At 43.1% G+C, this 15,046-nt stretch overlaps 1 long non-coding RNA gene across 1 annotated transcript in view; it reads right to left on the reverse strand.

Annotated features, from left to right (window-relative positions):
- Positions 1 to 10,124, reverse strand: part of LOC138258559 (uncharacterized) — a 51,105-nt gene extending 40,981 nt beyond the window's left edge. The window contains exon 1 of the long non-coding RNA XR_011198419.1: positions 10,027 to 10,124. This is a non-coding gene — a long non-coding RNA (uncharacterized lncRNA). The remainder of the gene's footprint in view (positions 1 to 10,026) is intronic.
- Between the last annotated feature and the right edge of the window lie 4,922 nt (positions 10,125 to 15,046).

Consider the following 15,046-nt stretch of genomic DNA (forward strand, 5'->3'; position numbering starts at 1 on the left):
GAAAAAGAAATCAATTTTTCAGTAATTTCAGTCCACAAAGTATTATCAGGTTGATTGGGGCCATAAACATTAAATATGGAAATGGAATATAATTAATTAATAGGTGAATTCCAAACCACTGTTCATTATCATTGCCATCTTGAGAACCCAATTTAACATCTAGGAATTTATGACATACAACAATTGCACCATTCTTTTTTTCCTCTACATAGTGAAAAGAAAATATTACTGTGAGAAATTGGGTTGTTGGTTGATTCGGATGTAAGCCTGGTCAAGCAACAGCTACAATCCCTGGCAGGATGAACAACAAAAGCCGCTAATTTAATCTGTGCTTATCCCTGGGTAACTAGGCACAAAAAGCAGTCATGCTTAACTTAGAGGCAATGGGTAAAGTGTTTGTGCATCTCACAAACAGTAATAGACTCAAAAAACAAAGCAAGACAAATCCCACACCAATTTAGAAAAATAGAGTATGTTTTCATAAATTATTTGACACCAAAATGACAAAAAGAAAACAAATTCCAGGAGGCAAGATACCCCTTAGGCAAAGTACCACTAAAAAGGATTTGCTTCTATGGAGAACAAAGTATCAGGAGCTGCCGCAAAGTCAGGCCGAGCGGCAATTAACTTTGGGCGGATAGAAGAGCAGGTTGGTGTTGGTCTTCTTTCCATTCCCAAGTTCCAAGTTTTAGATTTAGGCTATCTGGGCACCTTTAACACAACAACCAAAAACCCGAGGCTGGAGGGACACCACTTGGGGGTTCAGGACTCACTCAGGCTGAGTCCAGGTATGGGTTCAAGATGGTGGGAGCCTTTTATTTACCTGTAGCTCTGAACAGGAGCTAGCAAACTAGCCTTTGGAGTCATTCTGGTAGTCTTGAGTTCAAGTGAAGAAGCAGGACGCAAGCAGCAGGGTAGGCCTCAATGGGTTCAAGGCTAGCTCCAGGCAGCAAAGCAGTCCTTCTAGTTGTAGCAAACTTAGGGGCATATTTATAGGCCCGTAGCGCCACCTTGCGCCAAATTACGTCAATTGTTTTGATGTTAATGTGGCCCAAAGAGGCCAAAATCCCACGCCCTATTTACAGAGTGGCGCAATGCATGCATTGTGCCACTCTGTAACCCTTTGCGCTACATTATGCCTGCACCAGGCATAATGTATGCAAAGGGGGCGTTCCCCCGTTAGGGGAGCCGGTAAAATGGTGCAAGGAAATCTATGGGATTTCCTTGCGTCATTTATTACGCCATTTTTAATGCATACTCAAGTGCAGATGTTAAAAGGGGGCTTCCATTCTTTAGAATGGGCCCCTATGTACTATGCAGGAGTAGCACCAATATTTTGGCGCTACTCCTGCAGAGTACATCAATAGCGTACTAAAAAATAAAACTATTGCCCCCTACCCTGAGCCATGGTGCGCCGTATTTTTAATATGGCGCACACATGGTGGTGGTAGTGGGGTGCTAAGGGGAGCAGGGAAAGTGGCGCTGCACTCGGTGCAGCACCACTTTCCATAAATCTTCCCTTTAGAACCAAAGTTATGAATTTTTTTATTTGTTCGTAAAAACAAGCGCAAAACAGATCAAAACACCAACTGTGGCCATCTAGTCACTGTAAAGTCAAAGTCAAAAAAAATTGCCAATGGACACTGAGTGCAGGTCAGATACAAAAAGTGGATTGGGCCCAGTCAGTGCTTACCTACAGATTTAGAAGACAATTTTGAAAAACAAATTCTGAGAATGTAAGTTCAGTAAGTTCAGTGGGACAAGGTTCCAAGTGGTGTCTGAGGATGGAGCATCATTATCGGGGAGCCACTGGATGACATATCAATGAAGACTGCTACATTTGGACTGAGCCACTTTTTTGGAAGTCAAAAATCTCTATGAGGGTGAGGCAGGAGGCTGTAGACAACTTGAACCCCAGGAGGCCTGATACCCCTTTGGAAAAGGACTCCTGAACAGGATTTGCTTATATGGAGAAAAAAGTATCAATATCTGATGCAAAGTCAGGCCAAGTGTCAATGCACCTTAGGCAGATAGAAGAACAGTTTGGTGCTGGTCTTCTTTCAGTTCCCAAGTTCCAAGTTTTAGATTTAGGCTATCTAGGCACCTTTAACACAACAACCAAGGGCCCGAGACTGTAGGAACACCACTTGCGGGTTCAGGGTTTCAATCAGACTGAGTCCAGGTACGGATTTAAGATGGTGGGAGCCTTTTATGTCACCGTGGCTCTGAAGAGGAGGCTAGCAAACTACATTCCGGTAGTCCTAGCTTCAAGTGAAGAAGCAGAGCACAAGCATCAGAGCAGATCTCTGAGGGTTCAAGGCTAGCGCCAGGCACCAAAACAGTCCTTCCAGGTGCAGCAAAGCAGTCTTGTGGAGTACACAGCAGGGCACAGCATCAGCCAGTCCTCTAAGAGTCCTTATGCATGTTCAGTAAATGAACTGAAGAGTGGGTTTGAGGGCCCAACGTTTTTACCTGGTGCCTTCTTTGAAGTAGATGTTTCTAGAGGTTTCACTTTGCAGTTGTAGTTGACAATGCAGTGGTAACAAGATTTTTGTGTGAAGGCAGAGCACAGCCTATTTAGTTGCAAGTGGGGCTGTGCCCAGCTCTGCCCCCTCATCCTGCCAGCAGATGGTCTATACAGGCAAATTAAATCCTCTATTGTATGGCCAACTACACCCAGTCATGTGACCTAGGACAGGAAAAGGGCACAAAAAGTGGCATTTTCAAAATTATAATTTAAAATCCGACCTTACTCTTAAAGAGGATTTTAATTACACTTTCTCAGATACCAAACATTACATTTCTATCTGCTCCCAATTGAAGGTTATCACTTATTAAATGCAATATTCTAACCCAATGTTATTCGTTGGGAGAGGTAGGTCTTGCAGTCGTGGAAAACCAATGTAAGAATTTTTCACCACCAGGACATGTAAAAGTTAAAAGTACTTGTCAGTCTTTTTGAATACACTGCACCCTGCCTTCCAGGCTGTTTATGGCTTACTCTTGGAGTGACTTACATGAATTAAAAAGGAAGAGTTAGGCCTGGTAAAAAGGTTTATTTTGCCAGGTCGAAATGGCAGTTTAAAACTGCACACACAGACTGTAGTGACATGCCTAAGACATATTTAAAGGACTACTTAAGTGGGTGGCACAATTAGTGCTGCAGGCCCTATCATTTACAGGCCCTGGATTCATGCAGTGCCAATTTTCTATGGGATTACAAATTAATTAAATGTGCCAATTGGGTGTAAGCAAATTTGACCATGTTTAAGAGTGAGCACAATAATTTTAGCACTGGTTAGCAGTGGTGAAATGTGCAGAGTCCTAAAGCTAGCAATAGCAAACAAGAAGTCACCAACACAGGAGGATTGAAGGAAATACATTGGGGGAAACCTCACCAAGGATGTCAGGTACGACAGCATGCAAGATTAAAAATCTGATTTGCTGTTTGGTGCAAACTGAATGTCATCTAATTTCTGGCGAACATGCCACATATTGAAGCAAATCCACAGATGATTTCCCACCATCTTAGGGATAGTATTTTGTAGGAAATTCAAGGAAAGGGGTATGTTGCTTGGCAAGAGGGAGCATTACATACTGCTCAGGTGCCTTGGTTAATGGTTGAACTGGGGCCAAGGACTGGGGTCAGGATAGAGTGTACCCCTGCCCCAGACTGATTTTACTGGTCAGTTTTTCTTCCTGGGAAAATGAGGTTCAGTGTTCCTGCACCATGAAAATACAGGTATGGAACACTTAAAATTGTGTGAGGCATAATTCTACACAGGAATTCCACTCTTTACTGTGCTCTGATCTACTCGCTATTGAGGCTTCGGTGGGATAGTCATTCATCAGTACATCTGACATGACTCTGGTAAACTTGGGCGTACTTTAAGGAACTGCCTGTTTGAGGCAACGTGAGACATTTTCCATTCCAAATTGTGATTCCACAGAGCCAGTGGTTGAAGATGACACCTGTGTTGCTCTATTTAGGATCACAGTCACCGGTAGCTGCTGCAGGCCTTGAGATTTTAACAGCACTGTGGGATGTAGACTGAAGAGTTGACACAGTGACCATAACCCACATTCCATTTAATGAAGGCGTCCAGTGGAACATGCAATCATAAGTGTCTTTATCAGAGAGTTGTATATTTTTGGCTTTTGTTTTGAATTGCTCCCCAGTTTGCTGAATCTGATTTGACACACTGGACTTTTCCCATAATAGGCAGTATGTCAATGTTCAAGAGTGAGTGACTTTCACATTCTCAGATTTTTGTGGTGTCCAAGGGTCTTCTGGTGACTATTATAAAGCCCATTTTAAGCCTGTTGTCTAGCTGCGACCATAGTTGCATTGGCATAGATCAAAGTCATTTTCAAGCATTATTGCCCATGTAACAAACCTGTTGACTCACCCACCTGCTCATCCTTGACAAATGTCATCCAATGTCATATTATGTTGTGTATGAGTATCTTGGCATGTCTAATTAAGCAGCTGTCTTTTCTGTCTTGGCAATGGTATATATAGCGATTGATATAAGCTGAACTTTTGAATATACCAAGGACTGTAATCCCTTTGTCTACATTTGTTTAGTTTCCTCCAGTACAAACACACATCCCTAATTTCTAGATGCCCTCCAGCCTACAGTAGAGATATTTTTTTTATTTCAGTCAATAATTTTAGCTTTCTTTATTAATTCTTCAAAGCTATATGTATATTGTATTTTTATATCATTTAGAAGTGGCCTATTTAATGTCCATCATGTGGAAAAGGCGCTTTGGACAAAAGGAGAAGGCAGAATTGTAATATTAGCAAAAATAAACCATGGAAAAAAACAGACAAAGGAAACACATCGATTTAAAAGAGAACCATTTTTGTTATAGAGAAAAACATTCACGCATTTAATTTATTTAACACATATAGAAATATGTAGAGGACGTGCCAGCTGTTTGCCTAGGGCACAGACAGGCTTGAGGATCTAGGCTTGAGATGCAGATCATGCACACCTGTCAGGTTAGATTAAGTCTATCAAATAAATTATTTAGGCTTGAATAAACCAAATAAATCAACAGTTTGCATGCAATTTAACAACAACATTTGCAAGTGTATGATCTTATCAAATATGCTGGAAAGGAGGCTGTGTTCGATAAGCATGACGGACCTTCTTTCACTATTTACCAAAGTCCTTTTACAAAGGGGTTTGTGACCCTATTCTAATAGTAAATAGCAGGAGAGGACCCTCCATTTGAACGGAGAAGCGTCACCCTGCCAAAAAAATGCCCCCCCCCATAACGGAAAAATAAAATAGTAATAAACGTTTTTCATTACCATTTTATTTTTTAGTGCCCCATCCTGAATCGAGTGTCAGGAAGGGGCGGGGCAATTGCTGCCGAGTGGCAGCAGGGAGCTGGGCACTTGTTTAAAGTGCGCATGTCTCTTTGGCCTGCTGTCTTGCGACAGCCAGCCAGACATGCACACTTTAAATATCTCTAACCCAGCTGTCTTCAGACAGCTGGTATAGAGAAGGCACAGGCCTCCAGCGCTCTGGTGAATGCTGAGAGAGCCCACTCCCACCAATCCGGATGTTGCTTTCATGCTGGTTAACAGCATGAAAGCAGCATCAGGATTGGTTAGTGGTGTTTCCTAGTACCGTGCGTTGAAGCTTCCAGGAGCAGGAGGACACCGCAAGGAAGACGTCTGAAGTTAAGTGCCTTTCTTGTTTTTGTTTTTTTATTATCATTATTTTTCTGTCCCCCCCACACACCCGACCTCCACCCCTCTGCTGTAAACATAAGCCAACTGCCATTAGTAAATAGGAGGTGGTGTCAAATGTGCATTCCCCCCTTATATGTGATTCAGAGGGAACTGTACCAATGGTGTGTTACTTCAAGAGCGGTCCCAAACCATTGGTTAGATAGTGACACCTCAGAGGGGTGGTATCTGCGTCGCAAAGGGAAGCTTTTTATATGGGACATCCTTCTCTCTGGAATGATGAGGGCAACCTCTGGTGAAAGTGAGGGGGTTTGGAGGGTGCAGGCAGTGCTTCAGATACAGGGATTGAGGTCTGCTGACCTTGGCAGACTTCTATACCTGCATTTTAGCCAATCCCAGGATATCGCAAATTGTGACTTGCCTAATTAATATATATTAGGCAAGCCATTTTGCAGCAACCTGTGGATGTACAATTTGCGATGTATTTGTATGAAATTTATATTGCAAATGTACCTACCTATCGTTCGAAATTCAGATGGTATGCAAATTGCACATCTCTGGTTTGCGAATTGGAATAGTTCATCCGTCTTTATCGAGTGGTGTGCACATCTGGACAACAATGGCCACAAATATTGGCATTCGTTGCTAGAATTTGAGGTAGTAATTAAAGGCCAGTATGTGGTACTGTATTATTGATCTAGGAAATGATGCAATATGGACTGCATCCCTGTCCACTGTGGAAAAAAAGAGTGGAGGTTAATTTCCTTACAATTGTAAAGATAAACTAAATAATTTCATGCTATCATCGAGAATGAGAAAAGGCACCATAAATTCAAAAGCTCCAACATATCATAAATCTGCAAATAGATCAGAGAAACAAGTGTTATCCTTTGGTTAGTGTAGTCGCTTGCAGGACTCCACTACAGCAAAATGTAATAGCAAGTCCAACTCCTTAAAGGAGCCATCCAATGTAGAGAAAAAAACACCTTTGTTTGCTCAGTCCTGCATGCTAGCAATCACAAAAAATAGGCAATTTAGAATGATGCTTTGTTAGATGGCGTCTTGAGGGTTTGAAATATACTGCAAGATCATTCACCTCAGGGGCCCTTTAAGAGCAAACATGTGGCGTCAATGATGGGAGTCATCCTCAATCAAACATGGTTGTCTTACCAACAACATGGTGTTGTCTGTAATTTGCGGTATTCTAATCCTTTCAAAGTGGGCATCTACACATCCCTGAGTACAAAGTGCTTTCAGCTACAGCTGTGACATTGGACTTTGGCCACTTTGCAGATATGGCTCTTAAATGACACTCACTTTGTATGAAAAGTCACTTTCAGGTACAGCTCACCAATATGTTTGACATTTAGCCTGTCCTCTCACACTCATATTCAGGAGAATAGCTTGGTCAGTATGATTGGGGGTGTGAGCTTCAGAATTCCCAACAATCACGCTGTAATATCTTCTTAAAACACATTGGGGCTTATTTACAAGCACCTTGCGGCACTGTAGCATCACATTTTTTATGCTGTTGTGGTGCAAAGCAGTCCCCTACAGTGCACAGAATTTACAAACTGGCAAAATGGGACCAGTGTGTAAAGCCTTGTGCAACATTATACCTGTGCCATGCAAAATGTATGCAAGGAAGGCATTCTCCCGTTAAAAGCCACGCAGAACTGGCAGTTCTGCATCTTCACTGTGTCAAAAATGTAACGCTAGCTGAGAGCAGGCATTAAGCAGACATAAGGCTTCTTAAAATGGGAGACTTCCATGCATTGCTGGAGGAGCGTCATTTTTTGATGCAAGCCCAGCAATGCGTGACTTTAACGCCACAAATGTGTCAGAAGTTCTGAGCATCTGTGGAAAATGTGCACCAGGGAGGTCCTTATAGTAAATGCAGCGCTACCATGGTGTTGTTAGTGGGGCGCAGGGCAGTGCAAGAAATCTGACATATCGGAGCTGATGAGTTAGATGCTAGTAAATGTGGCCCATTATATGAGAAGCAGAACATGAGGTGGGCTTACGGGGTAGTGGGAAGAGAGAAGAGTGTGGATTATTAAGGTACTTCAAATGCAATATTTTTCAAACTAATCAACATTTTTAAGGCCTTCAAAACAGACGAGAGTGAGTGAGTGTTTTTTGTTACACCCCCACCTGAGCTACACTCCTGCTCATTCTCTTTCCCTCTCCCTTCTCACACTCTCTTCATTTCTACCAAACCCTCTACCTCTCTAGAAAAAACATGTTGTCATCCATTCTCTCTTGTACATTCTCTTTCAAAATTCTTCCGTCTGTCTCACTTGTATTCTGTTCTCACTCATGCTCTTACTCTGTTTCATACACGAGAAATCATTTCTGACCCCTTTCTCCTTGTGTTATCTTCTCTCTTTGTTATTCATTGTCTCTCTCTTTCTCTCTCTGTGGCTCTCTCTCTCCTTCTCTCTCTTTTCTCTATGACACACACATACACACTCTCTCTGTCCTGTGTTTCAACCCTTCTCTCTCTTTTGCACTCACACACACATATACTTTTTCTCCACTCTTTACAAGAAACAGTTTTCTTGTGCTGCCCTGCACCCCTCCTAATGACGCCATGGAGCGCTGTGTTTACAATACAGTGTTACATGGCCCAAAGTGTCCACAACAGCGCCAGAAATTCTGATGCTGTTGTAGCGCTAAACCTTAACATTGCAGGGTTAGCATCTAATTTTGACTCTAGCCCAGCAATGTTAGGGGAGCCCAACAGAAAACAGCACAGCATCACCTTTAATGCCTGCCCTGAGCAGGCTTTAAAAAATTATGCTATGCCTGCGCAGCACAGCCATTTCTGCAAAGCATTTAACGGGGAAACGCCTACCTTGTATACATTATACCTAGCGAAGGGTTTGCAAACTTGTTCGATGGTGATATTGCACCAGTTTGTAGATATGACTGTTTTGCGCGGCCTTAGTGTAGAAAAAAATGATTCTAAGGCAGCGAAAATCCTGGTAAATGAGGCCCTTTGTTTTGTATTCTCTCTGCAGCTCCCTCTCTCCTTCTCTCAATACTCTCCTCCCTCAGTCTCTCCCATCCTCTCCCCCTGTGTCTCTCTCAGAACGCCACACCCATACATACAAACCAAATACCCTTCTCTCCTTTATTTTACCTCCTTTGCCTTTCTTTCTCTTCGTTTTCCCTCATACACTCTCTCTCTCTCACCCTAGCTGTCAGCAACATTCGCTCTCGAATTATCTTCATCATCCTGGCCTCTGCCTCTCGTTCTCTACTGCTCTTCTATGTGCAACCATCTCTCTCTTCCCTCTGCTGTCTCATTTTCGTCTACTGAACATGCAGTATCAGGGTTAGCTAAGAAAATTAGCACACGACGTCTTACATTGGGTCTGATACCATCGCTGTAGGAATTTGATGGAAAAGTGTATCCACTTTTGCAAAATTGCAGTTCAACTCAGAAAGAACGAGCGCGTGCGCTAAACCGTTGTCTAACTAGCAATTAATTTAAAAAACGACCTAAAATGTACTCCGGTACTTATGACTCATTCGTTTTATCTGTCGCCAGTCAATGACCCAGAAAAATGAAGCGGCCTACCTTATTTCCTGTACATCCGTTGCTCCTATCCAACGAAGGCCTCGACCCTTAAATCCGCCAACAGCTAACAAAGGTCAAGGTCACTGTCAAATAACTACTTAAAAAACCAAAGCCTCTCTTGCAGATGAAAGAGCACTTTGCTGAGCGCCCGTGCTGTACAGCTTTGATTTATGGAAAACCTGCAATTAATCTCATGGGAGCAAGAATGTCACTGATGTTCGTTTTGTGCGTCACAAAGATTTGTCAGACTTAATTGATCATAAAAGGATGCAGCAATGCTGCTCCGGAGCTCAAATGACGCTAATCAATTGCTGTTTCCTGAAACAGACTTGCTTCAACATGAAAGATGCCCTCTGCAGCCTTCCTGTTTTTTTACTTCTGGTAGTCTATTATTTAGTGAATTTGCATGTCTTCCCTGTTCTCTTACACACACCATTGAAACTATCTACCCTCAACATGTCGAATGTTCATTAATTAACAAATGTCACTAATTAGCTTTGTGGTATCTGAAACAAAGCAGTTTCAATGCCTCAAGAGTCTGTACTAATAAGCAAGTTCCTCTGCTTTTCGTACTTGTTAGAGGACAATGAATCAACCCATGGCAATCTTCTCTTCCTCCCATAGACTGGGCCAAATTCTAGGGACGCGCGAAACCTGGAAAACTCCGTGCAATGCTGGGCTGGGAAAATAGAAGTAGCCTTGTCAAAATGTTCACACCTGCCCTTTTCCTTACCTCTCCCCGCTTTCTCGTCCTTTGGATTCTCTCTTTCCTTTTTTTCTTTCTCTCTTCCTTCGCTCCTGTCGCTTTCTCGCTACCTTCCCCTCCCTCATTTATCTCTGGAAGCCTCTTCGTGCCTTCTGCACTTACAAGCTCAGAGAAGCGGGGAAAGGGACAGGCGCTTTGGGGCGGTCCCGGGCTTTTAAAAAAGGCCTCCAAGCCCTATGTCCCACCGGTAAAATTCCCGGTGGAATGAAAGGCCTGCCTGGTCCTGCTTGCGTGCAAGGCTGGCAGGTGATTCACATACCAGATTTCATGAGGGGCGTCGCTTCGCATGTGACAATTCAGCTACACACAAGGAATTTCCAGCATTTCTAAGCTCAGTGTGTAGCTGCCATAAATGCAGCAGGCGCAGTGGTGCGAGACCCAGAAGTGGAATGGGGCCAGTCCTATCTACTTAAGTGCCTATTTCCGTGCTTGCATTATGGCCCATGGCACACTTTGCTATGCCACTGAATAGTTGCACTCAGTGCTTAATTTGTAAATAAAGAGGTGCCGGTGCTCAAAGCCCTTCCCTTAAACACGAGGCTTCTGTAATTAAATCTGCCAGCACTGAATACTGAGGCAGTGTAATCCTGAAGCCATCTCCGGCATCTTCAATCCATTTACGGCCACCCCTGCCCCTTCAGCTCATCCTTCAACTTTCTACTTTCACCCTTTATTACGCTTTTTAGTTTTCCCTTATTCCGTCTTTCCCATATGTGTCTTTTGCTCGCAGCAAATGCTTGAGGCATAAGAATAAGCCCCTGCCCTCACAAATAAGTGGTGCTCAGCACCGGAAACAACAAGCAGAAATTCAGCACTGTTTGCACTGAGTAATGGGTTGTTCTCAAAGGAATTTTGACAAGAGTTTGTTACTGAAAGGCAAACCAAATAAGGTGAACGTCAACATAGATATAATTTTGTAGTTATTCATAATTTGAATTTGAAGTTGAAATTACTTTTCCTCCCTTTATGCTCCTCTAAACTTACACCTGGGTGGCCCAACCAACAAAAGGCGAGGAAATACACTAAAGTCATTTGCCATGACCAGGAAAGAGGAAACTAAGGCATCTGTAAAAATTGCATGTCCAATGATTACCAGAATCATATAAACAATTTAAAATTTCCACTAAAGAATAACTCATTCAAAGTAAGAACATCTGCACTACGTGTGTGCTGCACAAAAACGTAACCTGATGCGATGATAGAGCAATCTAATACCTCCGAACAACCCGTGTTTAGACAAATACTTCAACCTAAAATAGCTTTCCACTCAAAACTTGAACATAAGGGTCCAGATCTACTAATGTTTCAGGCAATGCAACATATCAAGGGAACATGTGCTGCATTGCTTAAAATGGGCAGAGCAGAAATACGTCATTCTACTAAGATATAGTGCCCTTCTTCTGTACACATACAAAGAAAAACATGCGAGGAGAAATAAAAATGTGTGCCTCACTTACTAGAAACTGACAGGTCGGCATCGATGCGCCAGTTTTCTAGCACCAGACCCCTAATGATGCCATGGTTGCGCTCCATGGCGTATGATTCCGCAGATGTGCCTGAAATGAGGGAGCATCTATTGACGTAAAAGTGGTGCATTGCTCGAGTAGCGTCAGTAATCTGATGATACTTCAGCAATGCAAGGGGGTTCCAGTGTTAAAAAGCTCACTGTCACTTTAATGCCTGCTCTGAGCAGACGTTAAAAATATGACACTGTGAATGCGCAGAATGGTGCAAAGAAATGTAGTAAACTTCACTGCACCAGTTCTGTGTGGCTTTTAACTTTGGAATGCCCACTCTGCATACATTATACCTGACGCAGGTATAATGTGGTGCAGGGCTTTTCAAAATGGGGCAATGGTCCATTGAGGCCCATCAAAAACAATAGTGTGCCTCCTTTTAAAGCCTGCTCTGTGCAGGAGTTAAAAATGCAACTAAAAATGGTGCACAGAAATCCTTTACATTTCACTGCACAATTTTTCACCCCCCCACGAGGGAACACCCCCTTGCATACATTATGTATGGCGCAGGCATAATGTAGCGCAAATCACTTAAAAAGTGACGCAATGCATGCATTGTACCACTTTGCAAATATTACAAATTGATTTTGGCCTTGTTGGGTCACATTAGCGTACAAATGTTTTGCTAATGTGGCACAAGGAGGCACTAGGCCCTCTTAAATCTGGGCCCATGAGTGCTGCACTCTACAGTACACATACAAAGTAGAAAAAGTTTAAAAGTTAGTCTAAGCTTAGCAGTTTGTACTGGAACTCCACCCTTTCAGTATAAAACCTATGCTCGACATCACGCACATACCCTTGTACCAAGGTGTAAAGGTTTGTGTGGAGGGCTGGTAGCCTGATTGTCTGCCTGCCCTAAAGCGAGGAAAGGAAGGTGTTATATCTCGGTAGATACAGCATTTTCCTGCTCTCTCTGCTTCACGTAATGCAGCACAGAAACCTTGGCCTCTGGCTTGCAATACATTTTAATAAATGTACCCCCTTTAGAAGGTCGATTAACAGCAGATCAAAATGAAGCATTCTAAGCATTCTACTTGTTGATCTTTTCTCAGTATTACATACATGATGCCACTTCTTCTTCTTTTTCCTTTTTTGTCTTCTAATTATTATTATTAGTAGTAGTAGTAGTATTAATAATATTATTGTAAATATTATTCTTGTTGTTTTTGGTATTAGTATTGTTATTATTATTATTAGTAGTAGTGCCTGTAGTAGTAGTCATGGGAGGAGGAGTACTAGTAAAAGTACTGTTGGTTTGGGGCAATGTTAGAGATGGGGATTTGGTTGGCAGTCAGGTTACCCCCTTGTCCAAGCAATGACCCTCACTCTAGTCAGGTAAGTCACACACAATCCAAATTATCCTGTGCCCACCCTCTGGTAGATTGGCACTGAGCAGTCAGGCTTAACGTAGAAGGCAATGTGTAAAGTATTTGTGCAATACATCATGCAATAACACAGTAGAACACCACAAAAATACACCACATAGTGTTTAGAAAAATATATAATATTTTATCTGGTAAGATGCAGGTCAAAACGATCAAGATTCAATAAGTATATGTTGAGATATCACTGTAAAAATGAGATAAAGTGTCTTTAGTCTTTAGAAAAATAACAAGTGTCTCTTGCAAGCACAAAGTATCCGGTTTGCGTTCAAATTCTCCACAAGGGACTGTGGAAAAGGGGGAGGTGTGCGTTGATTTTTCCGGTGCACACAGACAATGAGTCGGTGAGTTTTCACACAGGGCAGACTTTCCGTCAATTTCCAGCGCGTAGACTGGGATCCTCTTCGGGTTGCGAGGTTTTCGGATGCCCCGGGGACAATGCGATGAAATCCTGAGCATGCAGGATGAAGTCACAGGGGCTGCATTGATCTGGTGGGCGATGCATAGAAATTTCTGTCGCACAGCAAACGCTGTGTCGATTCCTCTTAAAAAGATGGGCTGCGTCATTCTTTGCATTGATCCAGTGGGCCGTGCGGCAAATTTCCAGTCTCAACGCTGCCTCTGCATCGTTCTCCTCTTCGGAAAGTTGGGCTGCATCGATCCGGTTCGGCGTGCAGTGATTTTCTCACCGCGATGTAGGCTGTGCGTCGTTTCTTGCAGGCTGTGTCGATTTCCGCCGCACAAGGAGTTCTTTTGCAGAAATGAAGTCTTTTTGGTCCTGAGACTCCAGGGAACAGGAGGAAAGCTCTATCCAAGCCTTTGGAGAGCACTTCTCAGCAGAGCCAGAGGACAGCAAGTCAGCAGGGCAACAGCAGGGCAGCTGTACTCTGCAGAAAGGCAGCCAGGTGAGTCTTTTGGGCAGCCAGGCAGTTCCTCTTGGCAGGTTGCAGGTTCTGGTTCAGGGTTTCTTCTCCAGTCGTATCTTGTCTCCAGGAAGTGTCTGAGTTGGTAGGGTCTGAGACCCTGCTTAAATACCCAAATGAGTCTTTGAAGTGGGGGGGACTTCAAAGAGTGGCTTAAAAGTGCACAAGGTCCCCTTTCAGTTCCATCCTGTCTTCCAGGGTCCCAGTAGTGAGTGTGGCAATCCTTTGTGTGAGGGCAGGCTACTGTCCTTTGACATGTAAGTGTCAGGCCCTTCACCCTCCCAGCCCAGGAAGACCCATTCAGTATGCAGAGTGTGCAAGTGTGACTGAGCATCTTGTGTTTGGGGTTTGTCTAAATGGACTGCACAAGGAAGCTGTCAACTAACCCAACCAGACGTGGATTGTAAGGCACAGAAGGATTTAAGTGCAGAGAAATGCTCACTTTCTAAAAGTAGCATTTCTTAAATAGTAATATTAAATCCAACTTCACCAGTCAGTAGGATTTTGTATTACCATTCTGGCCATACTAAATATGACCTTGTTACTCCTTTCAGATCAGAATCTACCACTCAAACAGTATATGAGGGTAGCCCTAATGTTAGCATATGAAAGGAGCAGGCCTCACAGCAGTGTAAAAGACAAATTTAGGAGTTTTACACTACCAGGACGTATAAACTGCACAGGTACATGTCCTGCCTTTTATCTACATAGCACCATGCCCTATGGGTTACCTAGGGCCTACCTTAGGGGTGACCTATATGTAGAAAAAGGGGAGTTTAAGGCTTGGCAAGTACTTTTAAATGACAACTCGAACTCGCAGTGAAACTGCACACACAAGCCTTGCAATGGCAGGCCCGAGGCATGGTTAAGAGGCTACTTATGTGGGTGGCACAATCAGTGCTGCAGGCCCACTAGTAACATTTAATCTACAGGCCCAAGGCACATGTAGTGCACTTTAGTGGGGTCTTACAAGTAGATTAAATAAGCCAATTGGGTATAAACCAATGTCACCATGTTTTAAGGGAGAGAGCATATGCACTTTAGCACTGGATAGTAGTGGTAAAGTGTGCAGAGTCCTAAAACCAGCAAAAACAGTGTCCAAAATGTGGAGGGAGGCAGGCAAAAATTTAGGGGTGACCACCCTAAAGCTGTCATGTCTAACAGG

The sequence above is a fragment of the Pleurodeles waltl genome, chromosome 2_1, assembly GCF_031143425.1.
Source record: "Pleurodeles waltl isolate 20211129_DDA chromosome 2_1, aPleWal1.hap1.20221129, whole genome shotgun sequence".
Classification (NCBI taxonomy): Eukaryota; Metazoa; Chordata; class Amphibia; order Caudata; family Salamandridae; genus Pleurodeles; species Pleurodeles waltl.